Below are 14,327 nucleotides of genomic sequence, written 5' to 3' on the forward strand. Positions count from 1 at the left end.
ACTCATTTGTAAAGATCTGTGAAAACTCCTCTGGTCTCTCTGATCTCTGGAGACTAGAACTCTTTCTCTGAGAACACTTGCCTTCTGCTAGGAAAAAGATTTGAAATGTCTTACTCAAAAGAAGACTCTGCCCTCTAGCCACCGAAAGAACTTAAATGGGGAAAAGTGTACAAATCTGAGATGATTTCAGGCTTTCTGCTTTCATTGAACCATCCAGAAAAACTTCCCTGGCCCCAGTTTCCGTGTGCTGTCAGGAAGCAGAAAATGAAGGGTGAGCAACATGAAGATTTTCCAAAGGGTCTAGAAAAAAAAAATCTCATTTGGCTGCTTTGCTATGGGACATCAATCCTTAGGTGCTTCCTCTGAAAGTCCAAGATAGCAATAAATGTGATGGTACAGCTTTACTGAACCATCCCTGATCCAGTCCCAGCAGTGTCCTTGGGGAGTGAGCCTGGCTGTCTGTCTTTCCAATCACCAATCCTCTGAAAGAAAGGTCGTCCCTTGCCTCATTTGTAATTCTGCATATGTACTTTTGAGAGCCTGTAGATCATCACAGTCTAGAGATTGGATGCCTGAACATCTCTCCAGAACTGTATAAATGAAAAGCAAACAGACAAATGTAGTATTTCAGTCTTTACTTAGGCAAAATTCCAAGTTTTCCTCTGTTTCTTTGCTTGGTAGGCTGAGATATAATAATTCTGTATTAGAACTTCTTGCCTTTAGCTAAATTCTCTGTAGACAGTTGCCTGTTACTTAAGGGGAAAATAGGCTCCAGCTTCAGATGAGTTCCAATCACAGAAGCCGCTTACAAAACCAGCTACTATTCGCAATGTCTCTGGGAAACAGCACAAGAATTCTTCTGCACGATGAGATGTGTAAATATGAAACTCAGGTTGTTGTTCTCAGTCCTGAAGCTGACTAAGACCTTTCCTCTCTGATATCAAAAGAATGAAAATGAGCTCCCTGTTTGACTCACTAAGGAGTTGTGTTACCAACAGTGGTGCAGTCTTAAAAAGCAGTAACTCAGCTTGAGTGTTCAGGACATAGATCCTCTTGGGCTTCCTGCTGAATAAATCTATTGAAAAATGAGATACTTGATTGATTTGTTTAAAGCCAGGCCAAGGGATATTGCAGTTGCATCCACTGTCTGTAGTATGCTGGGCAGCTTGTCTGCTCATTGGTTTCGTTCTTCTGTTTTAGCACATCCAGTTTGCTGTGAGTCTGATTCTTACTGTAAAGTGGAAATTCCATTAGAGTCATTTTAGAGCAATTCACTGGAGAAGCTCAGAACTGAGTATTGTGACGGCTGTTTTCACCTGCATTTTCTTTTGAATATTAATCATTTAAATAATCAAGTGTTTTGTGTTCAAAGAATTGCCATCTCAAAGCTGTTTTAACTCCAGAATTTACTTTTCCTTAGCTAAATCCATACCTATTTATGTCCAGATTTTCTAGTGCTCCTGAAACGTTTTCCTTTGTCTCATTCTACTCAGAGAAGTGGTACTGGTTCAGTTGTTCTTTTGCAAGTCATGTTTGAGAGAATATAAAAGCGTGAGTAGGACACATGCCTGTTCCTCTGGTCTGGGGTCTCCTAGGAGATAAGCGGCTGCTGCTTCTGCTAGGTTTGCCTGATAATACCTTACTGAAAGTTGCTGTCTGAGTCTTCTAAAAGTAAAGTTTATCACAGTAGAAGATTTAAGTTCAGTAAAGTGGCTTTTTTTTTTTAGTTCCTGTAGCTGTACAAAACATTTGGACCATAGATCTACCTTGATAGTTAAGAAGAGTTGAATGTCCAGAAGTGGTATGTAAAGATGTGCAGTTCTAAAGCAAACCTTTTTTTTTTTTTTTTTTTTTTTGATGTTGCTTTGTCTTCTATTTGGTGCCTTAATTATGTACAATCAAAGGTCATCTGTCTGCTGTGCACAGGTACTTTACTAGTTCAGTGTTCTTCAGAAGAACCCATCAAGCCTAGTCTACAGAAACTGTTGCAAAGACTGAAGCCTTTTCAGTGAGAGAGCTCACCTCCATGTTTAATAATTCATTGATAAACAAGAATTGGAAGAATTTCAGGAGCCTATAAAAATTTCAACCACAGACTGAGACTGAATTTATCTGATTTCCAACTTCAAAAGTTTTGTGGCAATAAGGTCATTAAAGGTACAGTCTCTTCTGTGCTGTGTAAGTGACCAAGATCCAGACGTTTTATGGCTAGTCAGAAGTGCGTGTTTGTGAAAACCTCTGCACTGTTACCTCTGCTAGAACAAGTTAATTCTAAAAGACATTAACTGAATGTAACTGAGGAATTGGAATGAGTAGAAGTTGCAGTTAGTTTTTAATTCCAAAAAAGCACATGTACTTAAGCCTCTTTCCTGCTTCTTACCTGGATCTAGAAGCTCCAGGTGCCTTATGCTGCTTTGCAGTTCATGAGGTGTAGCACAGCTCCTACTGAATATGTTTGCTGAATGGATCTGGGCCTGGTAGAATGGACTGAGGCAAGAAAGAGAGAAAAGAACAAAAGTGAAGCTAGAATGCCTTTCACCAGTCTCAAAGGTTGACCATCATAGACAGGGACTTGGAGCAGAAGGTGCACTGCCATTTCCAAGTCCAGTAATAGAGTCTGCGGTAAAACCAGGAGGTCGATGTCTGTTGTGGTAAACCAGCAGCCTTAGTGTGCTAAGAGCAGGGGAGATTATACTATTCTTTCAATAGTGTATAAGAAATTAGGTAAGATGCTCAAAGAATCCATGATGCAGGCTAAAAGCTGCTCATGATGTTGCTATAGGAGATTTGTTTGTTTGTTTTTTTCTCAGTAAACAAGTCCAGGAGGGAAGGTTTTCCTTTTCCTCCTCTGGGACAGGACAAATCCAATAAGCAAATTCTGTTTCCTGATGCAGCCCTATCCAAAGCAGAGACTGTTCCAGGCAGTCCATATAGCATACAGGTGGAGTTGCCCTGAAGGAGCACAAGTCACTTATTCTTACAGTGCCTACAGTGTTCTAGACAGAGAACAGACATGTTCTGGATGTGTTCTAACAGATAACAGCGTGGCTACAAGGGAAAGCAGATACTGCTTCCACAACTCTTATTGTAATGTACAGATTTCAAGTCAGCAGTACTGGTGTAAGTAGTTATGACAAAGTTGGTTCATCTTACCAGAAAGGCCTATTTTGACATTTATCCACTTCTATTTCTTTAAGCTAGAGGGGAGTTAATTATAGCACTCATCTGTTTTGAAGGGAGTAGAGCAGAAGGTAAGTTTTAACTTCATACTTTGAAGCTGCTATGAGTAAGTTGATTAACAGTGTTCCATGGAAACAGCCTGATGTCCTTTATTTTCTTTGTGCTCATTTCTGTGTTCTTAGAAAAGCACAAGCTTGTGTAAGCATAATCAATATAAAGTTACTCAGGGTACTGTGTCATCGCAGCAGTGGACACTAACTGCATCTTAAGTCAACAGGCACATATAAATCAAGCTTAATTAAGAGGAACAGAACAATCTTGGCAGGTTTTGCTTTACTACTGGCACTGTTACAATTTAATGATCTATGCATACAGTAATGTGTGTATTGCTGCACTCCCAGTAGAACCTGCAGTTCTGTAAGGGCATCCTGTGAAGTAACTAAGTCAAATGTAGTCAGTGTAGCAGAGAGAGCAGCAGTATTCCTACATCCTCCACAAGGAACTGTGTATAAGCAGACAAAATGGTGCTGCTCAAAGCAGAGTAATGGTGGGCTAAAGGAGAGCATTCAGAGCAGTACAGCTTTTGGAGTTAGTGGTGAGATTAGTATAATTATGAAAATTCTGATTTGCTGTACAGATTATTCCCTGTGTTTTCCAAGTAGTATCACTGCTTTCCTGCTCAAAGTAAGAGGATAAAGACAAGTGTGGTACTCTGATAACAGCTACTGCATGGAAATAGACACTGGAAGAAAAGAGAGGCTGTACTGCAGAGAGCATATTCAATACAGAGCCATTCTCTGGGCAATGCTGCATAATTTAAGAATGGGTAAATATGCCTTCAGGGACAACACACCACCTAACAGATGTTAAAAACACCACCACAGAAAAAAAGCCTCAAAGCTTTGTCCAGCTGTACATTTATTCTTCCCTGAGAAGGGACAGGTACATTCATATGTGCTTAGCTAGATACACATCAGACATCACAAATGTCCTTAAGGACAAATGTTTAAGGCTAGTCTCTCCTTTGGGGCAGAAAAGGGAGGAAGTTGACTCTGTCTTCCAGTTCCAAAGTGCAGTGTCTTATTTCTGATCCTAACCCTAAGTCAATATTTATTGATCAAACTGACTAAGCTTTTTAGGTTGACAAGCTCTCGACGAAGCAATTCTGTTCTCTCAAGCCTCTGCAGGGGCAAGCAACTGGTGCTTAACTGCTGCTTCCACTCCAGAATGTCACCTGTCCTCCAGCTGTCCCAGAGCCACCCTGGGACACTTGCACTGCTAAGAGAGCAACTCAGCTGTGGGGGGGCACTATAAAAAGCACTGAAATACTGCAGAAGAGCAAGTCCCAGTGGGCTGTACGCTTTCTGAAGTGCTGTCCAGCTCTTGGTGATAAAGTTGAGCATGAAACTTGTACTGCCGCACATACCAGCCCCTTGATGAGCAGGACAGCTGTAGGAAGCAGTCTTGGAAGGGGAGATTTTGAGGAAAAGATGGTGTTTTCCAAGTCAAATTCATAATTTTGCCTTTTTCCTTAATGGTTGAGTTTCCACCCACCAAAAATCACCATCAGGCAAATCAATTAAAACAACTGCTACTAATTTGGGCTAAAACATCCCTCTTGTGTAATCCAAACTACCACCACCCACTCATCTAAAGAATTCTTAACATAAGAGTCCACAGGGGACAGATCCCTGCTAAGTCTGCACACTAGAAGGCAGACAGGACCTCTGGCAGTGCAGTATGATGTGACTTTTCTGATGACAGTTACTTATCCAAGACAAGGGAAAGTCAGAGGCAGTGCTCTGGGGCAGTGTTTCATGCTCAGCAAGTTGGTAGAGGGAAGGAATGCAATTCTATAAATCGCTTGTACTGTATTTGTTTCTAGACTTGAATGAATCTCACTTTTCCTTTGTGGGTCAGCATAGTAAACATTAAAGAAAAGGTCTATTTTTCTAAATCTCTTTCACCAATAGAGGTCTGACCTGCAGCCAACAGATGGATTTATTTATCCACAGAGGACAGAGTGTTTATTTTTACACTAAGATTGGGTATGGTATTGAATAAAAATGAGTATGACCTTTGAACTCTCTAAACTTTAAATACTAGGACAGATTCCACAACTGGGTAAGAGGGTGGATGATTCCATCTTTCTTCCCAAGAAGTATCTCTCAAAAAAAAAATTACCCAGAATGAAACTTCCAAAGGGAGAGATCCTTGTGGTCTAATTACAGACTGCTCTCATAATATTAAAGGTTTCTCCCAGTGTGTAATATATAGAGAACAATGATGACTAAACTATCCTTGGCTCTGCTGTAAATAAAGCAACTTCAAAATAAAGCAATTTGGCAAGCACTGGAGCTATTTATAGCATTAAAAATGCAATCTGAACATTCAAATTGTCTTAATTTGGTAGCAGTTGAGTGGGAAGAAAAATAACTGCACAGTGGATGTGAAAGGGAGCTGTTAGCTCTCACTAGCCAAAAACAAAAAAAGCCTGCAACTGTCAAGAAAATGGAATGCTCTTTGTACATTGAGTTGCTTCCTCACGTGATGCTGTACCCTGTACACTGCTTCATTTGGCTTCTGTGTTGTGGTTTGTGTGCCAGCCACTCTAACTGTACACAACACTTAGCTCTGCGCTGTAATCTTGGTTCATTTGCCACTGATTGTAACCCAATGCTACAGACTTTTCTGTATATAAATCTGTTCCCATGTCCCATTTGCTTCCAAGAGCACACAATAAAGGCTTATCTCTGTCTAAACAGGAGTTGCGGCCTTGTGACTGGTTTGGAGAGTGTTGTTTACACGGAGGAAACTGACTCGAAGGGGTTTTTGAAGCCTAGGAGGCCTCATCACAGATGTCTATTGTACTTCAGTCAGGTAATAGCTCAGCAGAAACAGGAGACAGACGTCCTGAGGCTGCAGTTTTATCAGGCCCGATGATTGGCAAAGTTGTGACATTGAGCTGTATGCACAGAGCCCATTTCTGCTGTCGCAGGCAGAGTGCATTCCTCCACAGAGGCAGCAGTGAGGAGGGCGCACAGGACTGAAACTGTGCAAGGACTGCTGTGCACAAACACTGCTGGGAGACAGCCAATGGAAGCCGTAACAGAAAAGGCTGTGCTGAGATCAGCCTGGAAGACAAGTTTTACTTCAGAATGAACACCAGGCACTAATTAGAAAAGCTAAATGTCTATTTTCTTTAGAGATCAATTGCACACATAAGGCTCTCTCTTCAACTATTTTCCTCTCCTACCCCTCTCATGTCACTGTATTTCAAAAACATTAAATTCCTGTGTTCCCAGTTTGTCCTCCTGAGCTCTGAAGCAATTCCAATTAATTTCCTTAGCCAAAGCCGTTGAGGGCAGGATTTGAGGATACCATGGGAATTCTGTGGCTGTTGTTGTTTGCTTGAGGCTGCAACTCATGGTAAGATTTACTGGAATATGCAAGGATGTCCAGTTGCTGGGTTTAAGGAACACAGCTTTATTCCAGTCAGGAAGCTAAAGAACTCACTTTATCACATGCTCTTACCTTTTACCTCTTCTTTTGAGTGTTTTTTCTGGTCTTTGATTCAGCATTTTAATTCTAAATACAGAGGTCATTAATTAAATTCAGAGGAGGATTAAAAGTTGTTGTGAGCTGACTAAGGCTAAGGTTGCTCTTAATAAAAGGAGAGGTATGGAAGGTCACAGCTTTGCATAGATGGTAATTGGAGTAAGGCTTGGTGTGAGACTTTTGCACTCAACAAAACAGTGTGCAGCCAGCTGCGGCTGTTGTTCTGCAGCAAACAAGTCAGTTATGCACGTAAGAGCTATTGAGGGACCACTGTACCAAAACCAACTAAACCATGCATCACTTACAATTCAGAGCTGCATCAAATATTTAGCAAGTAGGATCCATAAAGAACTGAACAGAGTCTGTTAAGAAAACATTGTTAACACTTGGCTGAACTCGAAGCCAGTTTTGCCCTATCTATCAGCCTAATACCATACCTATGTACATGCTTAATGCTACCTAGCTTATTAAAAGGTCAGTCAGAACCCTGCCTCAGGATTAGCATCTCGGAAGTGCTGAGAAGGCCAACAGCTCTTCAGCAGTAGCCTGGCAACTGCTGGTCAGTGGCAGCTAATGAAATGAGCTGGGCCCACTCCAGCAGCTGGCGGACATTCTGTGGCCTCATAGGAATGAAACAAGGGGTAGATAAGGGAGTGGTGCATGGGAAGAGTAATAGAAGACTGAGCCTGGGCTGTTCACTGTGAAACTGCCTGACATCTACTTATTTTTGCTCCTGTCCTGCTGTAGCTAACCTAACTATGCCCAGGCAGCTACACAGGCCCTTGCCTGGGAGAACAGGGAAGCTGCACTCTGCAATCCCTTCTACTCATGGCTGTTACCATCTCTCCTTCCTTGCCTTCCAAACCAACAAACAATGCTCAAGTCTATTTTTTTCCCAGCAACATCTCTCACTATCAACCTGCCAATGAATGGATGCAGTGAAATCTGCAACAGAAAGCTCCTTCATCGTTTGCATTCCCTCCCCAATCCTGCTTGAATGCTCTAGCCCCATCCCTTGCTGGCACTGAAAGAATCCATGCAGAAGGAACCATCTGCTTAATACACAGGCTGCCCAGTACATCTTGCTGCAATCGACAGCACCTTGAAAAACTATTTGGTTACAGAATAAGTAGGAAAAAACCCACCTGACTGATGTCCATGAAACCAACAAGCCAGCCTGTCACTTCCACTTAAAAAAAGCTGCCACATCCATAAACCTGCCCCCAAACCCAGAGAACTAGTCCTGACTTCACAACACACAATACCAAACAATGGAAACTTTGTGTCTTTACTGTCTCTTAATTTCAGCAGCCTGATTTATCCACTTGTCAGTTTCCTTCTCTCCTGCATAAAAATCAGATCCCAAATGCAAAGTTTTGTAAGCGGCATTTGGGACCCTGAGGGCTGACAACAGCTCCCATTTACTGAAAATCATGCCTGTGCACAGCAAACACTAAACCCATCCCTCATGCTAGTCTCTTTTAGAAGACTTTTACAAAATGGTAAGGAAAAGCAATTAATGCAGAATGAAAGTGAAGGTCTACTTCCAAAACCAAAGTAGGACACTTAATAGTACCCTGTCCAAGGACACCCATGTTTCTGAGGATCACAGATCCTTCCACAAGGCTGCTTAAGTTGTTAGTTCCAGGTTTCCTTACAAAAAAGTCAGGAGGCACTTATTTTGGTAATCAGGTTTCTGAAAGCTTATGTGGATAGCAGCCTGGGGCACATCCTACTCACTACAGAACCAGTAACTTGAGTGACAACTATTTGTTGCTGCTCAGAGCAAAGATTTAAACATGGGATCAACTCCTGTTTCAGAGAGAGCACGAAAGAAGCCAGAGTACAGAACTGACCACTGGATGCCAGCTGTAATGGTAGAAATGTCATCCTCAGGCTTCAGACCCACACAAGTACTGCACTTGCCTTCAGGCCTTTCTCTGGCACCAGTTCTTCCCAGTGCCACAGAAATCGCAATCTCTGCTGCACAACTTCCTGCTGGCACTTTATGCTTACTTGCTCATTGCCTATCCTTACAGGCCACGCCTTCAATAAATGAGTAATTTCTTCACAGCTGTCCTCTCTGCTAAGCTAGCGTAAATTCTTCAGCAGCAGCACCTCTCTTTCTGCAAGAACTGAAGTGTCACCTCGCTTAATTGCTCAGGACATAATGCGGACTTTGGTTGTCTGCCGCAGGATTGAGTTCCACAAGTCAGCTAGAAAGAATTCTTCCCTTTCCCACTTGCTAAGCTGTAAATTATCCTTCCCTTGTGTGTCCCAAATCCTTGGTACATTCAACAGAAAAAAAAAATGGAGCCACAAACAATTCCAGATCGTTGAATTTATCTTCACTTTGGGCTACATATTCCAGCACATTAATTTGTAAAGCCAGAAAAACCCCGTGGGTATTCTTGCTGCAGCAACATAAGGAAAGGTCCTTTCTTACTCCAGGCACAAACACGGGGCAAAACCCTAAAGAGCCCTTTGGATCTCAAAAAAGGGTCAAATACCCTATCACAAATAACACTTTCCTCTTTCCCTTTGCTTAGATGCTGACACAAACCAAACCTGGGATTTCCTGCTTGCAGTGAAGGCAGACTCAGCCCTCTGCTGGTTAGGATTTATTCAAAGCGATTTTTTTCCCCCCAAATCTGGGTAACGTCTGATTACTGTACAGAAGGGAGGGCTAGACAGGGCATGATGACAAATTACAGCTCAGTAAATCCAATTATCCTGTCCTACAAAGCAGTTCCACACAAACTCCTGTATTACTGGCACTGCAGGTCTTGAGGTAGCAACGGAATTTTTGTGCAGAGCATAAAGCAAGCTTAGGAAGAGGAATCCCAAGTAGCACACACCACTTTATCCTGGGTTAGATGAACAAGGTGGTTTGGAGAAAGATGCTGTTGAATGCTGACAACACAACTTCTGTCTGCAGCTTAGGAACGGCAGTGTACACTGCCTCAGTGTACACTGTGAACTAACAAACCTGGAAGACCAAGATGAGAACAAATCCCAGGGCCTGGAGGAGAGCTGAGGAGAGCTTTCTCCATCTTCTATTAACACAGATATTCCAAAAATCTTCCTTAGCATGATGAAGATTAAAGGCTTAAATCCTTCGAAAATTAAACCAAATTGCAACAAACTGCTCCAAACTAATTCAGACTTTGTGGTCTGAGAAAAAGGTGCTCCTGCTGAGAAAGCCAAGAGCCAGTTCACAAACCTCTGCCTCGACTGGCAGACCTCATTCTGGTTCAGTTCTTTTCATCTTGGCAACAGTGAAGGCAGAGCCCTGGCTGCACCCTGCCGCGCTGAGGGGTGGGACTGTCCCTACACAACAGCTTTGTACTTTAAGGCCGACGGCACAGAATCAGTAAACCATCCCAGAAATGGCTGGTTACAAACAAGGCTTTGTCCCTCTCAGCTTTGGATGATCTATACAGAGAGGGCAACATCATAGTTTCCTTGTCATTATTCCAGTCCTTTGCTCTATAAATTTTCTTCTACAAATCCTGTTCTGCATGGAGCTGGGGATAAACCCCACAGAGCTCCTTAAAGGAGGCATGTGTTCACAGCAACTGAGAGAAGTCCAACAGAACTGGTCTGCCAAGACCTGGCTGCATGTCCGAGCAGCTATCTCAAGATATTTTATACTCTATTTAATCTCTCACCTTGTTTGCTATGCACAAGGGGTACATGGACTATTTAGGGTTGTCTGTGACAATGGACTGGCTTATTTTAATACTGGAACAAATTTTAAATGGCACAGCTGAAGCAAAAGACAACACCCTCCCTTGGAAAAATAACTAAACCCAACAACAACAACAAAGAAACCACTAAAGCCAAACTAGCACATACCCAGATCAGAAAAAACACAGCAGCATTCAGGTGAAGAGCCACAAACAAAATTCAAGTGCATTAATTTTTTGTCACTGAGAACAAATGAAAGAAAACTCAGATAAAATTTAGAACTTCCCTGTACACTACTTGTTACTGGCCTCCCCGTTCTGTCCCAGCCACGGAAATAAGTGGTGCCTGTAACCTCTAAAGGCATGCAGAGATCAAGAAAGGCTGCTGCGCTGTTCCTGGATTCTAAAAACAGTCCATTGCTGTAATGCTGAGACTGAAGGCACCCAGAAGCTGCAGAGTTTGCTGTTCGTGCCTCTGCTAGCAGCAGGCATCTCATCCATAATTCATAGAAGTCTGGCAGAGGCTTCCACAGCCCCTCTGGCACGCTGGGTTTTTCACTGTACCATGCTAAAAACCACCTTAGGGAGACGCACAGTCATCAGCTCACAGTCACACTATCCTTTCTCCTCTATGCTAGATGAGAGCTTCATGTGGGGATTATGCAGCAGTCCTACCATGCCCTGGGCAGGTGGAGAGGTTGATTGTATGCTACTCTGTAAGCAAAAATCCTTCATCCTCTTTCTCGTTTCCATCTATTCACTCCAGTGCACCAGTACTCAATTACCATAGAGCCACTTCCTATACTAGCATAAGCCTTCAGGGCACAGAAGATATTAAGTCAGTCCTCTCTTTTCTTGTCAGCCAAAAACTGTCTCAAAACCACAGTGGTTTAGTGCAGTACTCTTAAAAGAACTGATAAAACGCCTTTGCTCACATGACAGCTGATAGTGGCACAGCACTCAGTCTCATCTCAGCAAGTATTTTACTGTCTTTTCTCAGGCACAGGAACGGAATAAAATCTGCACAGCAGTTTTCTTTTCCCTACATGGGATAAACTGGCCAGACAGATTAAAAAACTCCATCATGAGCTGTTCTAGTATCAGCTCCCAAAATTCATTTAGGACTGTGGCTCTAAGGCTACCCTTTATGAATTAGCAGATGCTCACAGCAGGGAGTTTAAACACACAGCCTGGAAGTATTCATGGTATATACTAACTGTACATGATGAGGGCTTCCACTCTTATCTGGCAACCTGCACGTCTCAGCTCTTCTGCACCTTCTGGAGCCTCAGAGTGGCTGTGCTTTCACCAGAAGTGCTGTAGAATCTTCCTAAAAGCCATTACTTTTGTCATACAACCTCTGCAACACCATAACTAAAGCAGCATGCTCACTTCACAAGCACAAATCCAGCACAGATTTGAGTATCCTAAGGCAAAAAGCCCCAACCAATAAGTGAAAAGTACAGCCTGAGAAACACATCTGCAAGAAAGCACCTGCAAGTGTTTTCATTCTTTACCTCTTCTCTGGCATAAGTGGAATTAGTAAGACATGCCAAGCAGGCTCAACAATACATGTAGTAAGGATAAGCCAGTACAATGAGAAATATTATCTTGAAATCTGCAGTTCTGGCTGGATGCTATTTGGCATCCTGACAGATTCTGTCTTTATAGGTCACTGTTCTAATTACCTAATTGCTGAATTTTATTGAAATAGATCTCAACTCCCTGAAAGGATAGAGAACATTTAATTCAACATTAAAAGATCATTCAACAAAGATGATTTGTTATGAACCTTGCTATTTAACATTGCTCTTTAGAAGTCTTGCAAGGCCCAGGACTTTTACAGTGCCATCTGCGGCAATTTCATCTATGCCAATTTGGGCCCAACCCTGTAACATAATTGCTCAATTAAAACCACAAGATATTTCACAAAATTGGTTAGCAGACTGCTTCTGCAGTCGTAAGGGGGAGATCAGATAACTCATATTCTCCTCCTCCTGTTACATCAGGAACAAAACACAGAAAACTTCTCTTTACAAGAGTTTTGTCCCTATATAAATCCATTGCCTGCATTTCACACACACAGAAACGAGAGTGATTTTCTCCTACATCCATTACCTTGTACACAGAACAAGCTTCCTTTTACACTGTTGTGGAGGCAGGGAATTAATGTGGCGCAGTCAGGAATAGATATAAAAATAGAATTACTTTATTTTCCCAAAACCTGCCCCCAAACTATATACAGAAATTAATTTCGTTTTGATTAGCAGATTCAGTTTGAGAAGATCTGACAAGGACACCAGAGGTAAATTTGACTGTTTTGGAAGTCAGGAGATGGAAAAGGCTACTAAACATAGCATTCCCCACTATTAATCCAGCTGAGCCAAAAATTTACTCACAGGTGAGTTAGGCTGCCTGAGAGAAAGGGCGCTCCAGATGCTTGTCCCCTCGCTCTCTTTCAAAGTCCGAGGAGGCTCGTTAAGGCCTACCAAGCTGCACAGAGGCAGTGCTTATGGTGGGAAGCCGTCCAAAGCAGGGACGGTCCTGTCCCTCAGGAGCTTGCCCTTCGGAGCACCGGGGGACTCTTTCAGCAGGAACTACTCAGGCAGGGGAGACCCCCAAGGCGGGAAGCACCCCAAGGCGGGAAGCACCCCAATATTTACACCCTTCCTAGACAAAGAGCAGAGTTAGCACTGCCTGGGCGGGAAGAGCACAGCCAATCACAGCGCGGGCACGGCGCGGGCCCCCCTCGCGCCGGAGGGGCTCTTTGCTCCCCGCTTGACGCCTGCAGGGCGGGGGTGGGGGGTGGTAAATAGGGTTTTCGCGCCTTGTCCTCTTCCATTCAAACCACAGAGGGAGCGGGATTTTGGAGTATATCAGACTCCAGGACATACCCATGCATTCCTCAGTGACTGTAAGATTTACAGAAGTGGACTTTCCCCCCCCTTATTCAAGCTTTCTGCACTTCTAGTTCTGGCATCAGAATACAACTAACATGCAGTAGAGCCTGTAACAGGGAGGAGGAAACCATGAACTGCCTCAACTTGCTCAGCAGTTAGTGATTTGATTGGCTTCTTGTTGTGCAGGATCTCCACGGGGAGAATAGTATAAGGCAGCCACTCATCACATTATAGATCAAACGGTTTGAGCACGTAGTGCTTTATTAGTTCTCACATCTTATTTCAAAGCTTTCCGCTTCAGGAGGCCTCAATTCACCTCTCAGCAAAGCTGGCACAAGAAATGAACAAACCTGTCCATGACTGTGACAAGCTGGCATGTAAATTACCCTCCTAGAACAGCAGGTGCTGATACCACAGAGGAAGGTAATTTACCACCTTCCTCAACCTCAGAGGCTATGGAGCTGTCCACAAGAAAGAAAAAAAGGCACAGCAATTTAAATCCCATGCAAATTGAAAAAATACTTCCTTCACACTCTCCTCTCAGCCCTTGCTGTCCTGCCATCTTCAATACCTTCACACTTTCCTCTCAGCCCTTACTGTCCTGCCATCTTCAGTATCTTCATTGGCAGGAGCTCAGGGAAAAAAAAGTCGACCACCTTTGGGAAGAGCAGCAGGCAACTCAAGAAAACAGCAATCTTCTAGTTAGGTTATGGAGAGAAAACATCAGAAAGGCAAAAGTTCAGCTAGAACTCAACCTGGTAGCTGCTGTGAGGGATAGCCAAAAAAGAAAAACATTGAGGTTCTGAAGTGTGTCCAGGGAAGAACCATCAGTTTGGTGAGGGGTTTGGAGGGCATCATAGAAGGAGTGGGTGAGGGAGCTGGGGTTGTTCAGTCTGGAGAAGACAAAGCTGAGCTGAGATCTTATTGCTGCCTACAACTAGCTGAAAGGAGGTTGGAGTGAGGCTAGCGTTGGTCTCTTTTCCAATGTAACTAGCAATAG

This window comes from Pogoniulus pusillus, chromosome 35 (genome assembly GCF_015220805.1).
Source record: "Pogoniulus pusillus isolate bPogPus1 chromosome 35, bPogPus1.pri, whole genome shotgun sequence".
Classification (NCBI taxonomy): domain Eukaryota; kingdom Metazoa; phylum Chordata; class Aves; order Piciformes; family Lybiidae; genus Pogoniulus; species Pogoniulus pusillus.